This window comes from Aythya ferina (assembly GCF_964211825.1).
Source record: "Aythya ferina genome assembly, chromosome: 7".
NCBI classification, from domain to species: domain Eukaryota; kingdom Metazoa; phylum Chordata; class Aves; order Anseriformes; family Anatidae; genus Aythya; species Aythya ferina.
Genome location: NC_140302.1, coordinates 9,000,124 through 9,013,580, shown reverse-complemented (window position 1 = coordinate 9,013,580; position 13,457 = coordinate 9,000,124). Strand labels below are relative to the sequence as shown.

At 50.9% G+C, this 13,457-nt stretch overlaps 1 long non-coding RNA gene across 3 annotated transcripts in view; it reads left to right on the top strand.

Annotated features, from left to right (window-relative positions):
• The window catches only part of LOC311439513, a 160,665-nt gene that overhangs the window by 28,799 nt on the left and 118,409 nt on the right, over positions 1–13,457 (top strand). The window lies entirely within an intron of this gene.

Genomic DNA, 13,457 nt, shown 5'->3' with positions numbered 1-13,457 from the left:
AGCAGCTGGGCTCCCAAGAGCTTCTGGGCTCCCAAGCATCGCCCAAGACCGGATCCCAGAGAATCGGGACGGCCGGCCACACCGCTGCGACTAGCACAAGCGTCTCCCGACAACGGAGCGCAGGGGCTTGCGAGGGTCAGATCCCGCGCCCCGGGATAGAGAAACGGGGAGCGCGGGTCGGCCGGCCGCAGCTTCGCACGGGACCGAACGCCCTGTCTCCGGGACGGCCAGACCCCGAGCCGGCAGACAGCAGCCTCCCGCTTCACGGCACAGTCGGCCCGCAACCCGCCCGAGTTCTGATCCCCGGGACACGGGACAGCGGGCCGCGCCGCCCGAGGCCGGACACCTGGACCCCGGGACCGCCGTCCCTGAGAAACCCAAAGTCGGACCCGGACCCCGTGTGTTGGGTCTGTCTAAGCTGGAGTCACCTTTTCCCTGCAGCAGCCTGCACAGTGCTGTACTCTGCACTCGTAGCTGGAACAGCACTGATCTCACTCCAGTGTTGTGTCTATTGCTGCATAGTGCTGGCACAGCATCAGGACTCCTTCCGAGCCCCCAAGAGCCTGCAGGCTGGGAGTGGGCAAGTGATGGGGAGGGGACGTTGCCGGGGCAGCTGACCTAAACCAACCAAAGGGATATTCCATAACACCTGACGTCACACTCAGCAATAAAAGGGGGACTCTCGTGGGGGAGAGGGCTGTTCCTCCTGAACAACCACTACGCGTTTGAAGCGTGGCCGAACACCGCTCGCTGATGGGAAGTAGAGAATAATTTTTTCTCTCTCTGTGCTTCCGCGCGGACTGATTGCTTCTTTTGTCTCTGTTTTTTCCTCCCCATTCCCTTTCCCTTTAATTAAACCTTTCTTATCTCAAACCTCGAGTTCTCTGTGTTGTATTTTCTCCCCCTTCCTCTTTGAGGAGAGGGGGAGTGAGAGAGCGCTTGTGGTGGAGCTCAGCTGCCCACCTGAGTAAAACCACCACAGTCCTTTTTGGCGCCCAACGTGGGGCTCGAGGGTTGGTTGAGATAACAATAGTAGTGATTGAAGTATTTACAACCAACATATTGGTAGTCATAATGCTGTGTTTTCTGGTAATACTTTTCCGTGTGGATACGTTGTATGTAGCCCACTCTCTGTTTTCTTTTTTCCTTTACATCCGATCGGAGAAAGTGTTGAAGTCTTTGCTTGTTTTTTTTTTTATCATGTTGTGCTGTAACATACTGGCCTTCAGTTTTGTTTGGTATTCAAGCCCGGCATTGTTATCCTCCTGGTCTCCTGGAGATTATCTTATTGAAAATATTAAGAATTACAGTGCTTTCTTTTTTGCCTCAAGCAGTCAATCCGTGAATAATATCGGGTGTGGTGCCTTCTATTTTTCTCCCTGTGGGCTAATTACAGCAGCCTTTCAGTATCTTGGATACCCCTGGTGAGATATTATCCTCCTATTACTAGGTCTCGTGTTTGTCTTCTTCCCCAAGGTAAAGCAATTTATTAAGAATATTATCCAAGGACCTGTCCCCAGACAGAGTTGTGGGTGGCAAGGTGTGTGGGGGGATTTGGGCAGGTACCTATCACGGTTTTCTCCTCCAATGGTTCTAAATTTCACCCCTGAACAAGTACAAAATCCAAGAAAACTGGTAGAATGTTTGAAAGATGTATGCCCTGACCCTGGCAATACTAGAGAACTCCACCAGCTGGCTGCACGCTGCTGGGGTCTGGCTTACGCCTATCAGATGTCAATTAAGATTGCCCAGCACCCTCAAGGGAGGTTCTTGAATTTGATGATGAGACAGCACACACTGTGACCACCCCAGAGGACCGACCATCTATGGTATCAGTCGCCCCTGTAGTAAAGACGAAACAGTGGAAACGGAGATCAGGTCGTTTAGTAAGGGAAGAAGCTCCTCCTACAGATGAGGGAGAAGAGGAAAAGGCAAGCGGCTCTAAAGCAGCGTTATCACGGCAACATCACGAAGAAGAGACTGAAATCGTAGATGAATCAGAAACTACTAGGTCTCTATCCTTGAGTGAGCTGCGAGAAATACGAGAAGACTTCAGTCGCCATCCAGGTGAGCACATCCTCACTTGGCTGCTTCGATGCTGCGATAGCGGGGCCAATACCCAACAGCTAGAAGGCAACGAAGCCAAGCAGCTGGGATCCCTTTCTGGAGAAAGGCTCATTGACAGAGTAATTGGAAGAGAGGCACAAGTTATCAGCCTCTGGAGGCGAATCCTAACAGCTGTGAAAGAAAGGTATCCCCACAAAGAGGACATTGTCTACCAAGTAAACAAATGGACCACTATGGATAAGGGCCTCCAGCAGCTGCGGGAATTAGCTGTGCTGGAGATGCTTTATAGTGATTTAAACAATGCCCAGGCACCTAAAGACCCCGATGAAGTCCAATGCACAGCGTCCATGTGGCGGAAGTTTGTACGGGCTGCACCTCCAACACATGCCAGCACACTGGCAGTCATGGGTTGGGACGAGGGGATGGGGCCAACTGTGGACAACGTGTCCAATCAACTTCATCAATATGAAGAAAATCTCTCTACCCCAGTACGGGGCTGCATTTCAGCTGTGGAGAGACTGTCCCAACGGTTAGATGAACACATAGCTTCGTCCTCACCTAGACGGAAAAATCTTTTGGCCATCAAGCGCCAGCAGTCCCCGGCTCAAACAAGGGAGAATCCGGGACTCACACCGCGAGGTACCTTGCGGTTTTATTTACGTGACCACGGGGAAGATATGAGGAAGTGGGACGGTGAACCGACGTCGGCCCTAGCTGCTCGGGTACGTGAGCTACGGAAAGATACAGCAGCAACAAAGAGGGCCCCTAGGAGGATTGCTGCCCCAGTTTCTGTTGAACAGACCCCCAGAGGCAGTAGAAGGAATAGTATTACTCCTGACCCTGATGAAGAGACTTCTGCTTCACGTTTGGAAGAAATAATTGATAGATACTCCGACCAGGACTAGTGGGGCCCTGCCTCTGGCCACGTAGAGGAGAGGGACAACCGGATTTACTGGACTGTCTGGATTCGATGGCCTGGCACACCGGAACCGCAAACATAGACAGCTTTACTGGACACAGGCGCACAGTGTACCCTAATGCCATCAGGCCACCAAGAACCCATCTCTATCTCCGGAGTGATGGGGGGATCCCAAGAGCTTACCATATTGGAAGCTGAAGTGAGTCTAACTGGGAATGAGTGGCAAAAGCACCCCATCGTGACTGGCCCAGAGGCTCCGTGCATCCTCGGCATAGACTACCTCAGGAAAGGGTACTTCAAGGATCCAAAAGGGTACCGGTGGGCTTTTGGCATAGCTGCCTGGAGCACAGAGAAGATTAAGCAGCTGTCTACTCTGCCTGGTCTCTCACAAGACCCTTCTGCTGTAGGATTGCTGAGGATTGAAGAACAGCAAGTGCCAACTGTGCACCGGCGGCAATATCGCACCAAGCGAGACTCCCTGATTCCTATCCATGAGTTCGTTCACCATCTGGAGAGTCAAGGAGTGATCAGCAAGACTCATTCACCTTTTAAGAGTCCTATATGGCCAGTGCGAAAGTCCAATGGCGAGTGGAGGCTAACAGTGGACTATCGGGGCCTGAATGAAGTCACACCACCACTAAGTGCAGCAGTGCCAGACATGCTAGAACTCCAGTACGAACTAGAGTCAAAGTGGTACGCCACAATTGATATTGCTAATGCATTTTTCTCTATCCCTCTAGCAGCAGCATGCAGGCCACAATTTGCTTTCACTTGGAGGGGCATTCAGTATACTTGGAATCGACTGCCCCAGGGGTGGAAACACAGCCCTACCATCTGCCATGGACTGATCCAGACGACACTGGAACAGGGGAAAGCTCCTGAACACCTGCAGTATATCGATGATATCATCGTACGGGGTAACACAGCAGAAGAAGTTTTTGGGAAAGGGAAGAAAATAATTCAAATTGTCCTGAAAGCTGGATTTGCCATTAAACAGAATAAGGTCAAGGGACCTGCACAGGAAATCCAGTTCTTGGGGGTAAAATGGCAGGATGGACGTCGCAACATTCCGACGGATGTGATCAACAAAATAACAGTTATGTCTCCGCCAACCAGCAAAAAAGAAACACAAGCTTTCCTAGGTCTTGTGGGATTTTGGAGAATGCATGTGCCAGTCTATAGTCAGCTTGTGACTCCTCTATATTGAGTGACTCGAAAGAGGAACTCTTTCGAGTGGAGCCCCGAGCAACAACAGGCTTTTGAACAACTCAAACAAGAAATAGCTCGTGCAGTAGCCCTTGGGCCTGTCCGTACTGGACCAGCTGTGCAAAACATACTGTACACTGCAGCTGGGGAGCATGGGCTCACCTGGAGCCTCTGGCAGAAGACCCCAGGAGAAACTCGAGGCCTACCTTTGGGGTTCTGGAGGATCAGAAGCCAATTACACCCCAACTGAAAAGGAAATATTAACAGCATATGAGGGGATTGGAGCCGCTTCAGAAGTTGTTGGTACAGAAGCACAACTTCTCTTGGCCCCACGGCTACCTGTGTTACATTGGATGTTCAAAGAGAAAATCCCCACTACACATCATGCAACCGATGCTACGTGGAGTAAATGGGTAGCGTTAATTACACAGCGGGCTCGAATGGGGAAACCCAACCGCCCGGGAATCCTGGAAAGGATTATGGCCAGAGGGCAGGGATTTCGGAGCACCGACAGAAGAAGTAACTCGTGCTGAAGAGGCACCACCATACAATGAGTTGCCAGAAGACAGAAAGCAGTATGTGCTGTTTACTGACGGATCCTGCCGTGTGGTAGGGAGCCATCGGAAGTGGAAAGCTGCTGTGTGGAGTCCCACACGACAAGTTGTGGAGGCCATGGAAGGGGAAGGTGAGTCACGACAGTATGCAGAAGTGAAAGCTATACAACTGGCCCTAGAAATTGCTGAAAGAGAAAAGTGGCCGGTACTGTATCTCTACACAGACTCATGGATGGTGGCAAATGCGCTATGGGGGTGGCTGCGACAATGGAAACAGAACAACTGGCAGCGCAGAGGTAAACCTATCTGGGCTGCTACCCTGTGGCAAGATAGTGCTGCCCGGGTAGAAAACCTGGCTGTAAAGGTACGTCATGTAGATGCCTATATGCTTAAGAATCGTGCTACCGAAGAATATCAGAACAACGAAGACGTAGATTGAGCTTCAAAAATTGAAATAGCTCAGGTGGACCTGGACTGGGGACGTAAGGGTGAGCTGTCTGTAGCTCGATGGGCTCATGAAACATCAGGACATCTGGGGAGGGATGCCACATACAGATGGGCTCGTGATCGAGGGGTGGACCTGACCATTGAGGCCGTCACACAGGTTACCCATCAGTGTGAGATCTGTGCTGCAATCAAACGAGCCATGAGGGTAAAGTGTCCCTGGAATAGGGGGAGATGGCTTGGATTTCGATATGGTGAGGCCTGGCAGATTGACTACATCGGACCACTTCCACAAACCCGCCAAGGCAAACGGTACATACTCACCATGGTAGAAGCAACTACTGGGTGGCTGGAAACATACCCTGTAAACCATGCCACGGCCCGAAACACTATCTTGGGCCTGGAAAGACAAGTGCTGTGGCGACATGGTACACCAGAAAGAATTGAGTCCGACAATGGGAGTCACTTCCGAAACAATTTGATCACTTCCTGGGCCAAGAGACATGGCATTGAATGGGTGTATCACATCCCTTATCACCCACAAGCCTCTGGGAAGGTTGCGAAGTACAATGGACTGTTAAAAACGATGCTGCGAGCATTGGGTGCTGGGACATATTGGGCTATAAATCTACCAGAGGCCACTTGGCTAGTTAACGACAGGGGGTCTGAAAGCCGTGCTGGTCCTGCTGAAACAAAACCCCTACACACTGTGGGAGAAGCTAAAGTCCCTGTAGTGCATGTGGGGAAGTGGATGGGGAAGGCGGTGTGGGTTGCCCCTGCCATGGGAAAAGGCAAACCCACTCGTGGGATTGTCTTTGCCCAAGGACCAGGTATACCTGGTGGGTGATGCAGAAAGATGGGGATATCAAGTGTGTGCCTCAAGGAGATTTAACACTGGGAGAAAATTAATCTGTCATCCAAGTTACGTGTTGTAGGAGGACACTGCAGAACCAATGACAGGTCAACTTTGCAAGGAACCGGGCAAGTGCAACAGTGATGTGAGCTGAGCTGGTGCTGGTGTCAAGAAAACCAACTATGCCTGCCCTGAGTGACCACTTTGACAGATGAAGGTAGAACCATCAACAGTTTTTATGAGCATTTTGGGAAAAGACCTATAGAATAAAGAGAAGTACAGGCATAAAAATGCTTCAATGGACAGAAAAATATGGTGATGAGACCATCTATATACTAAACTGTACCTGATTGTGACACAAATGTTATGGAATAAGGGGTGGCAGTTGTGTTGGGTCTGTCAGAGCTGGAGTCACCTTTTCCCTGCAGCAGCCCGCACAGTGCTGTACTCTGCACTCGTAGCTGGAACAGCACTGATCTCACTCCAGTGTTGTGTCTATTGCTGCATAGTGCTGGCACAGCATCAGGACTCCTTCCGAGCCCCCAAGAGCCTGCAGGCACGGGTGCCGGCTGTCCCGTGTCCCGGGGGTCCGAACTCGGGCTGCGTGGGGTCCGGCCATCACGCTTCCCAGGGCTCCGGTCTTTGGCGATGCATGTACAAACCGCACCGCAGTCCCAGTACGACCTCAGGCGGCTCTGGAGCTGTCTGTCCCTAGAACCTCTTGGGCGAGGCGTGTGCAAGTCGCAGCGAGGTCAGGAGCCGACTTCGGGCGCTTTGAGGACGGTGATCCCGGGGCACGGGATTCTGTCCTCCGGTGGCGCGGGTGCCAGTTGTCCCGTGTTCCGGGAGTCCGAACTCGGGCTGCGTGAGGCACGGCCATCCCGCGCCCCTGGGCGCCGTTCTTGGGCGACGCATGTGCCAAGCGCACCGGCTTCCCGGTCCGACCTCGGGAGGTGCGGGGCTGGCTGATCCTATCATCTGGGCTCTTTGCGATGCGTGTGCTGGACGCACCGGAGACCGTGTGTGACTTCGGGCGGTTCGGGGACGGCGATCCCGAGGCCCGTGTGTCCGGCCTCCGGCGGCGCGGAACAGCCTGTCCCGTGTCCCGTGGGTCCGAAGTCGAGCGATGTGGGTGCCTGCCGAGCCGTGAAGTGGGAGGCTGCTGTCCACCGGCTCGGGGTCTGCCGGAGGCGCGGGATGCGACCGTCCCGAGGTCCTGGGCTGCGGTCCGGGGCGACGCGTGTGCTAGCCGCACCGGGGTCCGGGTCCGACTTTGGGTTTCTCAGGGACGGCGGTCCCGGGGTCCAGGTGTCCGGCCTCGGGCGGCGCGGCCCGCTGTCCCGTGTCCCGGGGATCAGAACTCGGGCGGGTTGCGGGCCGACTGTGCCGTGAAGCGGGAGGCTGCTGTCTGCCGGCTCGGGGTCTGGCCGTCCCGGAGACAGGGCGTTCGGTCCCGTGCGAAGCTGCGGCCGGCCGACCCGCGCTCCCCGTTTCTCTATCCCGGGGCGCGGGATCTGACCCTCGCAAGCCCCTGCGCTCCGTTGTCGGGAGACGCTTGTGCTAGTCGCAGCGGTGTGGCCGGCCGTCCCGATTCTCTGGGATCCGGTCTTGGGCGATGCTTGGGAGCCCAGAAGCTCTTGGGAGCCCAGCTGCTAGGGACAGCCGGCCCCGCGCCGCCCGAGGCGGGACACCTGGACAGCGGGACCGCCGTCCCCGAGAAGCCGAGTTCGGCCCCGGAGCCCGCTGAGTCTAGCACAAGACCGGTGCCCAGGGTTTCGGGACGGCCGGCCACCGAACCGCACGGGACCGAAAGCCCGCTCTCTGGGAAGCCGGCGGACGCCAGCCCCCCGCTTCACTGCACGGCCGGCCCCCACGCCCCCTGAATTCGGATCCCCGGGACATGAGATAGCCGGCCCCCGCTATCCGACGGCCCTGGAATCGCCGTCCCCGAACCGTCCAATGTCGGACCCGGAACCCGGTGCTGCTTGCAAACGCGTCGCACAAGACCGGAGCACAGGGGCTCGGAAGAGCCAGCTCCCGCCCTGCCGGAGGCCGGACTCCCGGGCTATGTCCACATGTCTCTTCAATACTTTTAAGGATCGGGTCTCTCACCCCTTCCCCGGGCAGCCTGTTCTAATATCAAACCACCCCTTCCATGAAGAAATGCTTATTTAGTATGGAGATATCCAGTGCTTGTGAACAGAGGTGTTTCTCCCTAGGGGTAGGGCTTGGCATTTCCCTCTCCTGAACTTCAAAAGGTTCCTGCCTGCCCCTATTTGCAGCCTGTCAAGGTTCCTCTGAATGCGCAACCCCCCATACAAGGGCCTTTTCCACAGAAGCCACCGACCACCCGCCGCCTCGCCCCCTCCCAATTCGGCCTGCCTCAGGGCGCCACTGACCACCAAACTCCTTGCAGCACCACGCCTCAGCATCCCGAGCTATCCCGACAGCTTCCACCCATCGGGAGGTCCCAGTTGTAATAAATGACCGAGTCCCAAATAGGCTTACAATTAATGTTTACGATTTATTAAAGGAATACAGGTAAGCAAACAGCGCTGGGTGCGCCAGGAGTCTCTGCTCCACCAAGACGCACACCAGTTACATCAGGAGGCTAGTTTTTATGCTGCTAGGCTAATACATATTCATTACTACTTCTACAAAAGGCAGGGTTATTCTAATTACTTCCCAGAATCCGAACGCTCCCACTGGTGCATGCGTTATCAGTCTCTGGTGGTCCCTCCGGGGGCCGCTCGTACTGAAGGCTCGTAGTCTTCCTCCCAGGCTTTGTCCTTTGGTTGTTCTTCAGCTTCTCCCCTCCCCTTATTTAGTAGTTGCTGGGCCAGATGTCAGAAAGCTGTGTCTCGTGCAATAGTCCGCACAGGCACTGCACAGCAAACACTCAAAGTAACATTGACTTCAGTTACTCACAACAGTTACTCACCTGATACAGAACTGCATGCAATAAAGGCAACAAGTACTACATTAGTTTATTCTAACAGATCCTACTAGCTGGTACCTCAAAAAGATGTGCGTAGCATACCCCTCACTACTTGGAAACGCATCAGTCCATAAACTCTGATCCACCTGTAGAAGCCTGCAACTGACCGAAGGAAAAACAAACACCCCAAAGAGCAGCCCAAGCAGAATGAGCTCTCTGAGGGGATGCCTGGGACTCACATACCATTTGGCCCCGCCTAGCACCCAAACCCAATCACCTGGGAAAGGGTAGGGGCAAAGCACAAGGAAGTAGGAAGAGAGCAGCAGCAGCTGTGGTGGTTTTTTTCTTTTTGCTTGTGTGTGATTTTTCTTTTTATTTTTTAATCCGTTTTACCTCAACAGCGTGCATAGTGCAGACAAGAGAACTAGGGTGTTTCTAGAAGCAAAAATCCCCATGCTCTTGCTGCAGCTTTGAATATTAAAAGACATTATGACCAAGCAAGTAATTGGAACTCTTCCAACTGGAATTAGCTCAAACTTTTATTTACGTATAAAGAAAAAACTAGGAGTAGAACATCTGCTCCATCTTTTCCTCTCTCACCTTGCCATAGGCAGCTCTGGCTGTGACGTCCCAGATTGCATACTGTGTTTCAGCTTTAACAAATGAAAACCTTTACCCTAACCCTCACCCTTATCCTAACCATTAGCTTACCCTTATTCTTACCCTAAACCTAACCCTTACCCTTACCCTTACCCTTACCCTTATCCTTACCCTTACCCTTACCCTTACCCTTACCCTACTCCTTACCCCAACCCTTACCCTAAACCTAACCCTTTCCCTAAACCTAAACCTTATCCTCACCCTAAGCCTTACCCTAACCATTACCCTTAGCCTTACCCTTGCCCTAACCCTTACCCTTACTCTAATCTGAACCCAAACCCTAACCCTAATACTCTCACCCTAACCCTTACCCTAACCCTAACCACAACCCCTAACCCCTAATCCCTAACCCCTAACCCTCTAAACCTATCCCTAACCCTAACCCTCTAAGCCTAACCCTAACCCTCTAACCCTAACAATAACCCCCAACCCCAACCCTCACCCGAAACCCTAACTCTAGCCCCAGCCCTAGCCCCTAACCCTAGTTCCCGAGAACTACATCTCCCGGTATGCTCTGGGCACCCAACATGGCCTCCCAGTGCCGGAAAACTACACCTACCAGCATTCCCCGAACAGCCGGCATGGCCAATCACAGGCCGAGTGCTCGAGAACTACATTTACAAGCACGCACTGCAACCCTCACTGCCCTTACAAAAAAAGCCTCAAGCCCTAACATCAAAAAAACCTCGAAACCCCTACAGGCCTAACCCAAACTATTTACCACACTAAACCCCTGAAGACCTATGCCTAAAACCCCTAACCCTAAATCTTAGGATGCTCAAAACCCAAACCCAACCCAAAATGTTATGATTTAAAGATCAAAGCCGAATTTCCTTAAGTGGTATATTCTTTATTGCAGCGCTGGATGCACGGGGGATCCTTCCGCCTATCGTGCATGTTCGAAGTGACAAACTATCTCGTATTTATACAGGGAAACAATGAATATTCGATTAGCACCTATACATATTCATTACCTAACCCCGCCTACCCTCGCTTCGTATGCTAATTAGCTTATCAGTCCTTGCGCTTGCGCAAAGCCTTCCAAGAATTGTGGGCCAGGGTCTCCAGGATGTGGGTAGTGGTCTTTGGGAGGAAGGCCGTAGGTCTTCCTCGTAACGCACTTTCTTAATCGGTTGTTTTCCAGGCTGTAAAAATGCTGAGTTGTCTTTCGGTTTAACTGGGGGTCGGCGGATAACAGGATGTCTCAGTTAACAGGACAGAACAGACAGTTGACTCAAGTTATCTCAAGTCTCAGCCTGACTGAGTGTTAACGGATAATGGGGTGTTTTCAAATAACAAAAATGCTTAAACGTAACAGAAGGTCTACGGATAACAAAATGTTGTTTACTTTGTCCTTGCTAACTTTTAATCACAGGTTTTATTCTATCCTAAAGTAAGTTTATACAATATCAAACCACAAGCTTTATTCTATCCTAAAATGAGTTTATACTATATCAGTTAGGATGCTCAAAGCCCTAGCCCAAAAACTTAGGACGCTCAAAACCCTATCCTGGAAACATAAAGATGCTCAAAACCCTATCCCGAAAAAATTAGGACGCTCAAAACCCAAACCCAATAACTTTGGATACTCAAAACGCAAACCCAAAACATTAAGATGCTCCAAACCCTATCCTGGAAATATTAAGATGCTCCAAACCCTATCCGGAAAACTTTGGACGCTCCAAACCCTATCCCGAAAGCTTAGGACGCTCCAACCCCTGACCCAAAAACATCAGGACGCTCAAAGCCCTAACCCAAAAACATTAAGATGCTCATAACCCTTTCCCAAAAACTTAGGATGCTCAATACCCAAACCCAAAAACATTAAGATGCTCAAAACCCTAACCCAACTACTTAGGATGCTTAAAAGCCTATCCCAAAAAATTAGGGCACACAAAAGCCTAACCCCAAAAATTAAGATGCTCAAAATCCAAACCCCCAAAATTAGGATACTCAAAACCCTGGCCCTGGAGAACCTAACCTGAAAAAAAAAAAAAAAAAAAAAAAGATCTTAAAAACCTAACCGTAAATAACTGACCAAAAATAAAACCCTAAGACTCTAACCCTAAAAAACATATCAACACTACAACCCAAAAAACTCTAATACCCTAACACGCTAACCCTGAAACCCTTAAAACCCTAACCCCCAAATCCTTAAAATCCTAACCGTTAAAACTCCAACCCTAAAAACCTTAAAATCCTAAACATAAACCCTGAAACCCCTTACCCTGAAACCCAACCCTAGTGCCCAATCCCTGAAACCTTAAAACCCTGAATCAATCTGTAGCAAATAGCATAGGCTGAGTCGAGGATCTCAGTACAGTAGCATTATTATTCGAGATTACAATGGCAGGTGTCCCACAAGCAGGAGGGTGCCTACCAATTCCATACACAGTTTATACACTTTTTTTTTTTCTGCCGAGGACCGGGACCCTCCCCTGTTTCCCCATTAACTGTGCTATTCAAGGTTCATAATCTAGCTGGTGCTTCACAGAAAATACACAGCTGCTGGCCTGTTACAAGTCACATTTCTTTTGAGGTTTTTACTCTTTGAGGTGGTAATGTTTCTTACGCCGTGATTTCCACCTAATTGCTGTAAGGATTCTGGTTGTCTGCGTTTTACAAGGTTGTCTGTTATAATAAATAAAAGTCCCAAATAGGATTACAATCAAAGTTCACAATTCACTGAATGAATAGAGGTAAGCAAACAGTGCTGGGTACGCTGGGAGTCTCTGCTCCACCAAGACGCGCACCAGTTATACAGCAGTTACCTCCCTTAAGTGATATACAGAAGCTCTCTCAGATACGGCAGTCCTACTTCTCGTGCATGCAGCCGGAGGGCGGTCTAATTCTGGTGCTGTTGGTGGTGGAAGCTGGGGCAACGGTGGTTCTGGTGGAGATACCACAGCCACCGGAGGGGGAGCCGCCGGGGGTGGATTGTTAGGATATGGAGGTGGTAGCTTATCCAACGGCTCACGTTTATCTTCTTTTTCATGTTCTTCTTGTTCTTCAAATTTCTTACCTGCTTTTAGTGTAAATATTGAGGCTGGAAAAGGACGTGAAGTCCTCCTGATCCATAATCCTGCATAATCACTTTCTTCCTGGCTAAAAGGTTCCTTTGAATTAACATGGATATTTAAGGCTTGGCAAATCCAGTCTTTGAAGGATCCAAAAACAGGCTAAAAGACATGTAGTCTTAAAGGCTCCTTTGGCCATTCTGTCACACAATACTGGACCATTTTTAATTTACTTTTTCCTTTTCTGGGGTCCCTATCATTCCAATTTCTAATCGTTATTCCTAATGGACTTTCGGGTGGTATGTCTGGTAATTTGCTCCCTTTCTTCTGGTCGCTGGTCTTCGATTTTGTCTGACCCACTAGGAATTTTACTATGGCAATTCCCACAGCCCTTGGTTACCTTAGTAAGAGTGTCTTGCAGGGGGTCGAGGACATATCACACACCCACAAATCCTATAGGAATCACTTCGGTCCTTCACCGGCCAAGTCCCTCGCGGGGGTTTGGAACCGTGGTTAGAAGACCTCCACAATCGCTTTGGAACTAAGTTCCATCTCAGTCACACTCTTACACACACAGGCAACCGAACCCCACCCAACCAAACGATATACGCTTTAAATGCTTACGACTCCGTCATCTTCGTTCGGATCTTCACACACAGAATTATGGGCAAAATATAGTTCTGCGGCTGGTAAGGGAGCTGAAAAAAAAAAAATCAGAAACTTTGCTTACCTTTATTCAGGTTCAAGATGCCATTTGTTCCGACCTGACTCAAACAGCAGCCACCAAATGGTGGGGGTG